The sequence below is a fragment of the Capricornis sumatraensis genome, chromosome 4 (genome assembly GCF_032405125.1).
Source record: "Capricornis sumatraensis isolate serow.1 chromosome 4, serow.2, whole genome shotgun sequence".
Lineage (NCBI taxonomy): Eukaryota > Metazoa > Chordata > Mammalia > Artiodactyla > Bovidae > Capricornis > Capricornis sumatraensis.
In genome coordinates this window covers 143,754,125-143,767,006 of record NC_091072.1, presented here as the reverse complement: position 1 = coordinate 143,767,006, position 12,882 = coordinate 143,754,125, and the positions used below count along the sequence as shown (strand labels likewise).

At 38.6% G+C, this 12,882-nt stretch overlaps 1 pseudogene; it reads left to right on the top strand.

Annotated features, from left to right (window-relative positions):
* Positions 1-497: 497 nt before the first annotated feature.
* LOC138077665 (transmembrane protein 243-like) lies at positions 498-856 on the top strand (annotated as a pseudogene).
* Positions 857-12,882: the final 12,026 nt, after the last annotated feature.

Here is a 12,882-nt window from a genome sequence, read left to right as displayed (position 1 = left end):
AAAACCATGAGAATTGCAAAACTAGTTTGCTTCTTACTTTTGTTTAAAAAAGTAGCATATCAGGAGTGGCCGCGGGTCCCGGCCGTGGGAGGGGACTGGGTCCCGGCCGTGGGAGGGAACTGGGGACCCGCCGCGCAGCAACACTCTCGCAGCCCGCGCATAAGGTCTCTCTCTCTCTCTCTCCCCGACGCCTGGCACCGCACCCCCGCACCGGCGTGGACCGGGACCCGCTCTCTCCAGTGCAGCCAGGACACCCCAGCGTGCGGACGGCTGGAGACGCCGAGCTGCTCACGATGAGGAGGGGAGCGAGGCTCGGGCAAAGCGGTCTCGTCCTGCGAGTCTGAGCGCCCACCCCCGCCGCCGGGACTCTGGCCTCCCTGGGCTTCCGCGAGAGCGCTTTGTGACCGGCGGCGCCGCGAGTCGTAGTAGACCCGGGACTCAGGGAGGCAATGCTGGCTCGGCTTGGAGTGACTCGGGGACAGTGAAGAAACCCTGAAATGGAGGATTTTTCCACCAGGACCTACGGCCCAAGTGGCCTGGACAACAGACCTCTGTTCGGAGAGACATCTGCCAAGGATCGAATCATCAATTCAGTTCTTGGCAGCTTAACATCTTTATTGATCCTAGTAACGCTGATCAGTGCTTTTGTTTTCCCTCAACTACCTCCAAAACCGTTGAATATATTTTTTTTGCTGTCTGCATCTCTTTGAGTAGTATCACTGCCTGCATGCTTATCTACTGGTATCGACAAGGAGATTTAGAACCGAAATTTAGAAACCTTATTTACTATATCTTATTTTCTATCATCATGTTATGTATATGTGCGAATCTGTACTTCCATGATATGGGAAAGTGAGGGGGAGGTACACTCACCAGGTCTCTTCCAAGCAATACATTTGGACTCGAATTAGAGCTGGATAAGGTATGCTGAAGAGTCTCCTGCAAAAGTCTGATACATGATTTTCATGTTAATGGTAAATCTAAATTCTCTCTTACAGGGGAGATATATCTTGTCACTTTGCTTTTTCTTTAAGGAGCCGATGTTGCACTTAAACATTACCCCTTAAACCACAAGTCATTTTCACTTTTGAAATTTTTTATATAAAGTAATTGCGTGGTGCAAGGCTATGTAACAAACAATCTTGCATTTTAAGACAAATATTATTTTATTTCTGTTAAACAATATACAATTATTGTTCCCTAGACAACCAACTTTTGCTTTTAACTTCAATTTCAAGTTAACAAAACACAGACGGTGAAAAGACAACTTTGATTGTGTAGATCTAATTACAATAATGAATAAAATAATTTATACAAAAAATAAAATAAAAAAGTAGCATATCAGATACTAGATTTAGTTTGTAATTGTATCAAAAGCTAACTTAGAAACGTACTTTACAAAATATGACTTACTCTGTGGAAACATTGTGTTAAAAATTAACTTCTTGAAAACCATTATAATTGTAGTATAGTTAGCCCTCAGTATCCTCACCTTCAACATCCAAAAATTCAACCAAATGAGATAAAAAACATTCAGGAAAAAAAAAAATTTTTCCAGAAAGTTCCAAAAAGGAGCACAAATTTGCTGTATTAGCAACTATTTACCTAACATTTACTTTGTACCAAGGATTATGTGTGATCTAGAGATGAATTGGGCTTCCCTTATAGCTCATTTGGTAAAGAATCTGCCTGCAATGCAGGAGACCCAGGTTCAGTTGCTGGGTAGGGAAGATCCCTGGAGAAGGAAATGGCAGCCCACTTCAGCATTCTTGCCTGGAGAATCGCGTGGACAGAGGAGGCTGGCAGGCTACAGTCCATTGGGTCGCAAGAGCTGGACATGACTTAGCAACTAAAGAGAGAGAGAGAGCCATTTTCTCAAGTTTGGGAGGAAAGTACTATATACTATATAAAGTTTAAAATTTCTCTATGACAACTCTAACATTTTTTTCACTTAGAGACTACTTTTTTAACCCAATATACACATAATATATTGAAATATCAAAACCCTATTAATTTCACTATACTCCATGAATGTATTTTTAAAACAAAATTTTTTATTGTATTAAGTATGTCTGTGCAATAAAGGATAGGCACATGGTGCAATGAATTTATGAAAAATATTTTTCCTAATCCTGTGGGCAAAATCAGTAACCATTATCAAATCATCCAATCTGACTTATTCAGTGTCAAAAAATACCTTATTTTTAGTCATGTTAACAGCCAATACACATTTTTAAGAAATGCATTAAAACCACTAAAAATATATTATGAGCTACATTTATGACATCAAAACTGTTAAATCCACATTTAGAATAACGTAGACCTAATAAAATTAATTTATACACTTTTGTGTTATAAAGGCAAGGTAATCAATCAATATGCTATTCTCATTGCTTCTTATTTTAATCATGCAAGGCAAAATGTTGATAAGATTCCAAGATATAAATGAAGTGAAAGTCACTCAGTCGTGTCTGACTCTTTGTGACCCCACAGACTATACAGTCCATGGAATTCTCCAGGCCAGAATACTGGAGTGGGTAGCCTTTCCCTTCTTCAGGGGACCTTCCCAACCCAAGGATCGAACCCAGGTCTTCCTCATTGCAGGCAGATTCTTTACCAACTGAGCTCTCAGGGAAGCCCAGATATAAATGAGGTACAGTATAAAACTTAAGGCACTGCATTTTACCAAATAGTTGTGTGCATGTTTAATATATATATGTGTGTGTGTGTGTGTGTGTGTGTGTGTGTGTGTGTGTGTATACATGCATGAATCAAGTTCATGGTCAAATTTTCCAACATATATAATGAAATTGCCAAAAAATGTATATATTGTCCTATTGTAATCTACTCTATTAAACAACCAGCATATAATTTATCTCTATTAATGGAAGTTAAAAATTATTAAATACTTTATAAAATGAGGCTTGGCTATACTTGGAAAAGATAGCTTATGATAGAATTTGACTCATATTTTTTACAGACAAGTTATTTTTAAAAATCAAATAAAAGTTTAGCCTTGAGTTTTATTAATTGACTTTAAAAATTGGTAAATATGGAAAAAGCTTCAGTCAACAGAAGGAGAATCATTTATTACTGACCTATTAAGTTTTGGATATTCAGAGGTGATTTTCCAACTTACAACATATCCTTGAGAGAGGAATTCAGAGTAGTTAAAATATCTTGTTAACATTGATGTAGTAAAACTAAACATTCTAATGCTCAATTTTAGCTTTACTCTCTTGGAACTTTTCCTTGAGGAAATGGTATAATTAAACACAATTTGGCATTATTCCTAACTCACTATCACGTGTCTCATTTCAGGAGAGCCCACAAGTGTCAAGAGATTTCATAAAAAAACAAAGCTTCACTTTGCCATTTGGGCAAAAGCAAAAGTCATTCCTTGGTTACTTTCCATGTAGCAATATGTACTTTATCTTGGGGGGAAAATATGGGGCAAACAATTGCAAAAAAAAAAAAAAAAAATTGGCAAACAATTCCCACCAAAACGCAGTATCTCAAAACTTGGGACATTCTTTCCCAAGTGAAAATGTATTAATTCACAATATGGGTATAGGATAAATTAATACATTATTCCCCATGAATAGACCCTTTCTCTTTAACTGTCTCAAGGTACTACAGAAGTATTGTAGAAATAGGATTTGAAAGTGTCTCAGAGAACAGAATCTCCTTACATATCGTTGATTTTTACATTGGCCAGGTCATTGGCTTTTTGATCCAACTTATCCCCTGCATCCTGTTCTCATTCTAGTATTTGACATATGAGAACTATTTCAACAAAATAGTTTGTTAAAGAGACAATTCAATCAACAGATTTCCAGGCTTCATTTGAAATGAAGCACATTAATTTGACAGTATATAGTATACCTGAGCAAATCTACCAATTAATTTGGCCTAATTGACATCCTATAGCACTAATGATGAATAGTTAGATGTATTGAAACATAATGAAAAACGTATTGAAAAAGACAAGTTGGAAAACTTAATCTCTACCTGACTTTAAAAAACTATCATATGTAAAACTGTGTGATGTTATTGTCAAGTAAACAATTCAGTGAAAAATATTGAAGTCCAAAATAGATTGTTATGTATGTGGTCGACTGATTATTTTCACTAAGATGCCAAGGTGATTCAGTGAAGAAAGCATATTAATTTCTAAAGCTGACTATCACTATGAAAAAAAAAATGAATTTTTAACCATGCTTTGCACCATAGAAAATAGCTAACAACAACAACAAAAAAACAGCCCCACAACAAAATCTCATAATGGGCCACAGACCTAAAGGTAAAATCTGAAATGATGAAACTTCAAAAACAACATAAAGGAGAAAATCTTTACAATTTGGGGGCGAGGAAGATTTTCTAGCTACAACAACAAAGTGAACTGAAAGTGTGGTCATTCAGTCATGTCTGACTCTTTGTGAGTCCATGAACTGTAGCCCACCAGGCTCCTCTGTCCTTGGAATTCTCTAGGCAAGAATACTGGAGTGGATTGCCATTCCATCCTCCAGGGGATCTTCCCAACCCAGGGGTCAAACACAGGTCTCCTGCATTGCAGGCAGATTCTTTACCATCTGAGCTACCAGGGAAGCCCACAACAGCAAAAGCATGATCCAAAAATAACAAAATAAATAAAAAGCTAGACAATGAAAATGAAGAACTTCCACTTTTTGAAAAGATCTAGAAACAAATCAAACACTAGGAAAAAAATATTTGCCATTCACATAATTGATATAACATGTCTGATATTCAGACTATATCTCTCAACAGGAACTCTCAACGCTAAAAGTATTACAAAACGGGCAAAAGATTGGCACTGACACTATCAAAGAAGTTATACAAATGTCAAATAAGCACAAGAAAAGATAGCCAACAAGGGACACCCTTGCATAATTATTAGAATGTTAATAGAAAAAAAAAAAAAACAGAAAGACGTATATCAGTCTTGCTGAAGATATCGAACAAACAAAACTCTTTGTTCCCCAATTTTATTAGGATATAATTGGCACATGGAATTGTGAAAGCTTAAGGTATACAGTATAAGGATTTGACTTACATATATTATGAAATGATTACTGCAATAAATTTAGTTATCCATCATATCATATAGATATGAAAAAAGGAAAACAATTTCTTGTGATGAGAACTCTTGGAATTTGCTCTATTAACAACTTTCAATTGTACCACACAGCAGTATTAACTATAGTCATTGTGTTATACATTAGATCCCCAGGACAATAACTATATTGTATAACTGGAAGTTTTTACTTTCTGACCACCTCATTCTATATCCTCTCTTCTTGGACTCTTGATCTGGGCTTGTTGATGTATACCTATCCTGGTATCAAGTCAAAACTGTTTTTATTATTGTGGGTTTAGAGGAAGTCTTGTTATTGGAGATTGTAATTTAATGCAAATATTCTTCTTTTTCAGTATTATTTTGGCTATTCTGAATCTTATGCATTTCTGTATTAATCTTACTATTAGCACGTCAACTTAAAAAAATCCCTCTGGTCTTATGCTTAGATCTTTAATCTATTTTGTGTTTATTTTTGTGTATGGTGTTAAAAAGTGTTCTAGTTTCATTCTTTTACAAGTGTTTGACCAGTTTTCCCAGCACCACTTGTTAAAGAGATTGTCTTTTCTCCATTGTATAGTCTTCCCTCCTTTGTCAAAGATAAGGTGTCCATAGGTGTGTGGTTTTATCTCCGGGCTTTCTATTTTGTTCAATTAATCTATATTTCTGTCTTTGTGCCAGTACCATACTGTCTTGATGTACCATACTGTCTTGATGACTGTGGCTTTATAGTAGAGCCTGAAGTCAGGCAGGTTGATTCCTCCAGTTCCATTCTTCTTTCTTAACATTGCTTTGGCTATTCAAGGTTGTATGTATTTCCATAAAAATTGTGAAATTATTTGTCCTAGCTCTGTGAAAAATACCGTTGGTAACTTGAAAGGCATTGCCCTGAATCTATAGATTACTTTGGGTAGTATACTCTTTCACTATATCGATTCTTCTGATACATGAACATGGTATATTTCTCCATCTATTACTGTCCTCTTTGATTTCTTTCACCAGTGTTTTATAGTTTTCTATATGTAGGTCTTCAGTTTCTTTAGGTAGATATATTCCTAAGTATTTTATTCTTTTCGTTGCAATGGTGAATGGGATTGTTTCCTTCAGTTCAGTTCAGTTCAGTTCAGTCACTCAGTCGTGTCCGACTCTTTGTGACACCATGAATCGCAGCACGCCAGGCCTCCCTGTCCATCACCATCTCCCAGAGTTCACTCAGACTCATGTCCATTGAGTCCGTGATGCCATCCAGCCATCCCATCCTCGGTTGTCCCCTTCTCCTCCTGCCCCCAATCCCTCCCAGCATCAGAGTCTTTTCCACTGAGTCAACTCTTCGCATGAGGTGGCCAAAGTACTGGAGTTTCAGCTTTAGCATCATTCCCCCCAAAGAAATCCCAGGGTTGATCTCCTTCAGAATGGACTGGTTGGATCTCCTTGCAGTCCAAGGGACTCTCAAGAGTCTTCTCCAACACCACAGTTCCAAAGCATCAATTCTTCAGCGCTCAGCCTTCTTCACAGTCCAACTCTCACATCCATACATGACCACAGGAAAAACCATAGCCCTGACTAGGCGGACCTTAGTCGGCAAAGTAATGTCTCTGCTTTTGAATATGCCATCTAGGTTGGTCATAACTTTTCTTCCAAGGAGTAAGCGTCTTTTAATTTCATGGCTGCACTTACCATCTGCAGTGATTTTGGAGCCCAAAAAAATAAAGTCTGACACTGTTTCCACTGTTTCCCCATCTATTTCCCATGAAGTGATGGGACCGGATGCCATGATCTTCGTTTTCGGAATGTTGAGCTTTAAGCCAACTTTTTCACTCTCCTCTTTCACTTTCATCAAAAGGCTTTTTAGTTCCTCTTCACTTTCTGCCATAAGGGTGGTGTCATCTGCATATCTGAGGTTGTTGATATTTCTCCTGGCAATCTTGATTCCAGCTTGTGTTTCTTCCAGTCCAGCGTTTCTCATGATGTAGTCTGCATAGAAGTTAAATAAGCAGGGTGACAATATACAGCCTTGTCGTACTCCTTTTCCTATTTGGAACCAGTGTGTTGTTCCATATCCAGTTCTAACTGTTGCTTCCTGACCTGCATACAGATTTCTCAAGAGGCAGGTTAGGTGGTCTGGTATTCCCATCTCTTTCAGAATTTTCCACAGTTTATTGTGATCCACAGAGTCAAAAGCTTTGGCATAGTCAATAAAGCAGAAATAGATGTTTTTTCTGGAACTGTCTTGCTTTTTGGATGATCCAGCGGATGTTGGCAATTTGATCTCTGGTTCCTCTGCCTTTTCTAAAACCAGCTTGAACATCAGGAGGTTCATGGTTCACGTATTGCTGAAGCCTGGCTTGGAGAATTTTGAGCATTATTCTACTAGCATGTGAGATGAGTGCAGTTGTGTGGTAGTTTTAGCTTTCTTTGGCGTTGCCTTTCTTTGGGATTGAAATGAAAACTGACCTTAATTTCTCTATTTTGTCTCTATGTTTCCTTAATTTCTCTATTTTCTCATTATTAGTGTATAGGAATGCAAGAGATTTCTGTGTGTTGATTTTATATCCTGCAACTTTACTATATTCATTGATTAGCTCTAGTAATTTTCTGGTAGAGTCTTTAGGGTTTCTATGTAGAGGATCATGTCATCTGCAAACAGTGAGAGTTTTACTTCTTCTTTCCAATTTGGATTCCTTTTATTTCTTTTCCTGCGCTGTGCTGTGGCCAAATCTTCCAAAACTATGTTGAATAGTAGTGGTAAAAGTTGGCACCCTTGTCTTGTTCCTGACTTTATGGGAAATGCTTTCAATTTTTCACCATTGAGGATAATGTTTGCTGTGGGTTTGTCATATATACCTTTTATTATGTTGAGATATATTCCTTCTATTTCTGCTTTCTGTAGAGTTTTTTTTTTTTATCATAAATGGATATTGAATTTTGTCAGAAGCTTTCTCTACATCTATTGAGATAATCATATGACTTTTATTTTTCAATTTGTTAATGTGGTGTATTACATTGATTGATTTGCAAATACTGGAGAATCCTTGCATCCCTGGGATAAAGCCCACTTGGTCATGGTGTATGATCTTTTTAATGTGTTCTTGGATTCTGTTTGCTAGAATTTTGTTAAGGATTTTTACATCTATGTTCATCAGTGATATTGGCCTGCAGTTTTCTTTTCTGTGGCATCTTTGTCAGGTTTTGGTATTAGGGTGATGGTGGCCTCATAGAATGAGTTTGGCAGTTTACTTTCCTCTGCAATTTTCTGGAAGAGTTTGAGTAGGATAGGTGTTAGCTCTTCTCTAAATTTTTGGTAGAATTCAGCTATGAAGCCATCTGGACATGGGCTTTTGTTTGCTTTAAGATTTCTGATTACAGTTTCAATTTCCATGCTTGTGATGGGTCTGTTAAGATTTTCTATTTCTTCCTGATTCAGTTTTGGAAAGTTGTACTTTCCTAAGAATTTGTCCATTTCTTCCACGTTGTCCATTTTATTGGCATATAATTGCTGATAGTAGTCTCTTATGATCCTTTATTTCTGTGTTGTCTGTTGTGATCTCTCCATTTTCCTTTCTAATTTTGTTGATTTGGTTCTTCTCCCTTTGTTTCTTGATGAGTTTGGCTAATGGTTTGTTAATTTTATTTATCCTTTCAAAGAACCAGCTTTTGGCTTTGTTGATTTTTGCTATGGTCTCTTTTGTTTATTTTGCATTTATTTCTTCCCTAATTTTAAAGATTTGTTTCCTTCTACTGACCCTGGGGTTCTTCATTTCTTCCTTTTCTAGTTGCTTTGGGTGCAGAGTTAGGTTATTTATTTGACTTTTTTCTTGTTTCATGAAGTATGCCTGTATTGCTATGAACTGTCCCCTTAGCAGACCCACCTCCCAGAATATTGGAAATAAGAGCCAAAATAAACAAATGGGACCTAATTAAAATTAAAATCTTCTGCACAACAAAGGAAACTATAAGCAAGGTGAAAGACAACCTTCAGAATAGGAGAAAATAATAGCAAGTGAAACAACTGACAAACAACTAATCTCAAAAATATATAAGCAACTCCTACAGCTCAATCTCAGAAAAATAAACGACCCAATCAGAAAATGGGCCAAAGAACTAAATCGACATTTCTCCAAAGAAGACATACGAATGGTAACAAGCACATGAAAAGATGCTCAACATCACTCATTATCAGAGAAATGCAAATCAAAACCACAATGAGGTACCATTTCATGCCAGTCAGAATGACTGCTATCAAAAAGTCTACAAGCAATACATGCTGGAGAGGGTGTAGAGAAAAGGGAACCCTCTTACTCTGTTGGTGGGAATGCAAACTAGTACAGCCACTATGGAGAACAGTGTGGAGATTCCTTAAAAAACTGGATATAGAACTGCCTTTTGACCCAGCAATCCCACCACTGGGCATACACACCGAGGAAACCAAAATTGAAAGAGACACATGTACCCCAATGTTCATCGCAGCACTGTTTATAATAGCCAGGACAAGGAAGGAACCTAGATGTCCATCAGCAGACGAATGGATAAGAAAGCTGTGGTACATATACACAATGGAGTATTACTCAGCCATTAAAAAGAATACATTTGAATCAGTTCTAATGAGGTGGATGAAACTGGAGTCTATTATAGAGTAATAGAGTAAGAGTATAGAGTAAGCCAGAAAGAAAAACACCAAAACAGTATACTAACACATATATGTGGAATTTAGAAAGATGGTAATGATAACCCTGTATGCAAGACAGCAAAAAAGACACAGATGTATAGAACAGTGTTTTGGACTCTGTGGGAGAGGGAGAGGGTGGGATATTTGGGGGAATGTCATGGAACCATGTACAATATCATATAAGAAATGAATTGCCAGTCCAGGTTTAATACAGGATCCTTGGGGCTGGTGCACTGGGATGACCCAGAGGGATGGTACAGGGAGGGAAGTGGGAGGGGGTTTCAAGATGGGGAACACGTGTACGCCCATGGTGGATTCATGTTGATGTGTGGCAGAACCGATACAATATTGTAAAGTAATTAGCCTCCAATTAAAATAAATAAATTTAAATTTAAAATTTTTTTTTAAATTAAAAATCCCTCTGAAAAATTCAGGGATTGTATTGAATCTAGAGGTAAATTTGGGAAAGTTGACATCCCCCAACTATGAACTTTTCTAATCCAAGTATGTAGTTATCTTTCCACTTATTGAGGTTTTCTTTAATTTTGTCAGCAACCCCTACATTCTTGATTTCCAGGGAAGCAGATTCTGAAGTCAAGATTAGTATGATGGAGATTTATCAGGGACATCCTTGGTGTGTCCACTTGTGGAAAAGAACAGAAGAAAGCAGAATTGGGGAAAGGGAAGTTGGAGCTCTGAAGCTGGAATAGAGCTTCTGAGTTTTCCCCAATTAGGCCAAGGCATCAAGGCCTTCATATCCCCACATCGCAGATACGAGCTGCCCTGGGAAGGGAACATAACCTTGATTGAGTTCATTCCCTTCAACAGAGGCAAGGGCTCACACTTGATAGTTGGATGCTGATAGCTCTCCCAGCTACTAGGAGAATAAGCCCTTCAGTCCTGAAGAGGAATCTGTATATCACATCATAGAGTCCAGTACAATTTAACTTTCTTCAGCCTAGATGTATTTCTTCATGGAAATGAAGCAAGTTGAGGTTAAAGGTATGTCTCTTCTCTTGGAATAAGCTTGTAAGTGGAAGGTGTGTGGCAATAATTCTAGCCCCCAACCCTGCAGCTGAGCTCAGAGTCACAACTGACATTCATTGTCTCTCTCTCCTATTTTAAAAAAATTTTTCTTCAACTTTTTATTTTATATTGGAGTATAGCTGATTAACAATGTTATGATAGTTTCAGGTGAACAGCAAAGGGACTTGGCTACTCTTCTCACTCTCCACATGTCTGCTGATCTTAGTCACCTTCACCTACCAGGGGTTTGAGCCCATCATACCACTCTCAAGCTGAGACTTCAGAATTTGCCTTTATACCATCAAAATAGAGGATGGATTATAAAGATGTCCTCAAGTGGCATAACTGGATGCCAAATGTCTTTCTTCCTGCCCCTCTATGGTGTAAAAATAGCCCCCTCTTCTGTTGGACAGAGTAAATAGCTCATCCAGATTCATCTAAAGAGATGTTGTGTCCCTTGGTGGAAGCTTTTTTTCTTTACAGACAAGATTTTCTTAAACCCAGAGTTACTCTGACAGAAGGCATGCATCTCCTAAGTTGGTTACTGGAAATGATGGTAAGAAGGGTCACTCCTGCCTCTCCCTTTGGTTTCCAGACCCATGTATTCTATCTGTTGAAGACACAGAACCATATAAAAGTTATTGGTTTAAAGGATACACTATAACTTGGAAGATGGCATCATGTTGTAGTATTAACTCTTGAAATGGATCTCCAACTGTGCTTTCAATGGACCTTTAGCCTTCCATTGCTCTGTCTGACTTGAAGCTGTGTGTTGATTCTGTTTTTATATAACTAGTGGATCCCATGGTCAATGCTCCACTCCCTTATCTAAATGCTAGAGAGCATCAGACATGATGTTATATAAGGTCCTATTCCAATTTGTGGATATTGGTTCTGGATGAACCTTATGGACAGGACAAGAATTCCATGCCCAAATATGCATCTATTCCTGTCAATGCTCTTTCCATTGTGGAATGGGTGTATATTAGCTAATTTGGCAGCAAACAACTTATAGTTTTATTTGAGGCATGACAGTGGAGTCCTGGCCCTTGCTATGCTGTTATTACCAGTTGCTGGATTTACAGATCTTTAGAAGAAGATGTAACTTTAGGTGAGGTATTAGGATCACACTGCATATAATATTTACATGTAGAGATTTTCCACATTTTAATCTTTATATTTATTATTACTATGTTTTTGGATGCTATTATTAATGGCATTGCTTTTGTAAATTTATTTTGCACTTATTGCCAATATATAGAAATATGATTGATGTGCATACATTGAGAATATACTATTTATAATTTATCATTGAGCTTGAAGCTTGGAGGACCCCACGCCCGAGGGGTGGTGGCCAAGAGGAGTTACCCTACGTCTGAGGTCAGGAGTGGCAGCCGAGAGTGCCAGGCTGTGACGACACAGGAATACCTGAGAGGAGATACCCTGCGTCCAAGGTCGGGGCAGCGGTGGGGAGGAGCAAGCCCATGCCCAAGGTCAGGGGTGGTGGCTGGGAGGAGCAACCCCAAGTCCAAGGAGTGGTGGCTGCATGGGAGCAGGGGGGCCTAGAGGAGCTATTCCATGTTCAAGGTCAGGAGGGGCAGCAGTGAGGAGATACCCCTCATCCAAGGTAAGGAGCAGTGGCTGCTCTTTGCTGGAGCAGCTGTAAAGAGATATCCCACGTCTAAGGTAAGAGAAAACCAAGTAAGATGGTAGGTGTTGCAAGAGGGCATCAGAGGGCAGACACACTGAAACCATACTCACAGAAAACTAGTCAATCTGGTCACACTAGGACCACGGCCTTGTCTAACTCAATGAGACTAAACCATGCCCATGGGGCCACCCAGGACAGGTGGGTCACAGTGGAGAGGTCTGACAGAATGTGGTCCACTGGAGAAGGGAATGGCAAACCACTTCAGTACTCTTGCTTTGAGAACCCCATGAACTGTATGAAAAGGGAAAATGACAGGATACTGAAAGAGGTACACCCCAGGTCAGTAGGTGCCCAATATGCTACTGGAGATCAGTGGAGAAATAACTCCAGAAAGAATGAAGCGATGGAGCCAAAGCAAAAACAATACCCAGCTGTGGATGTGAC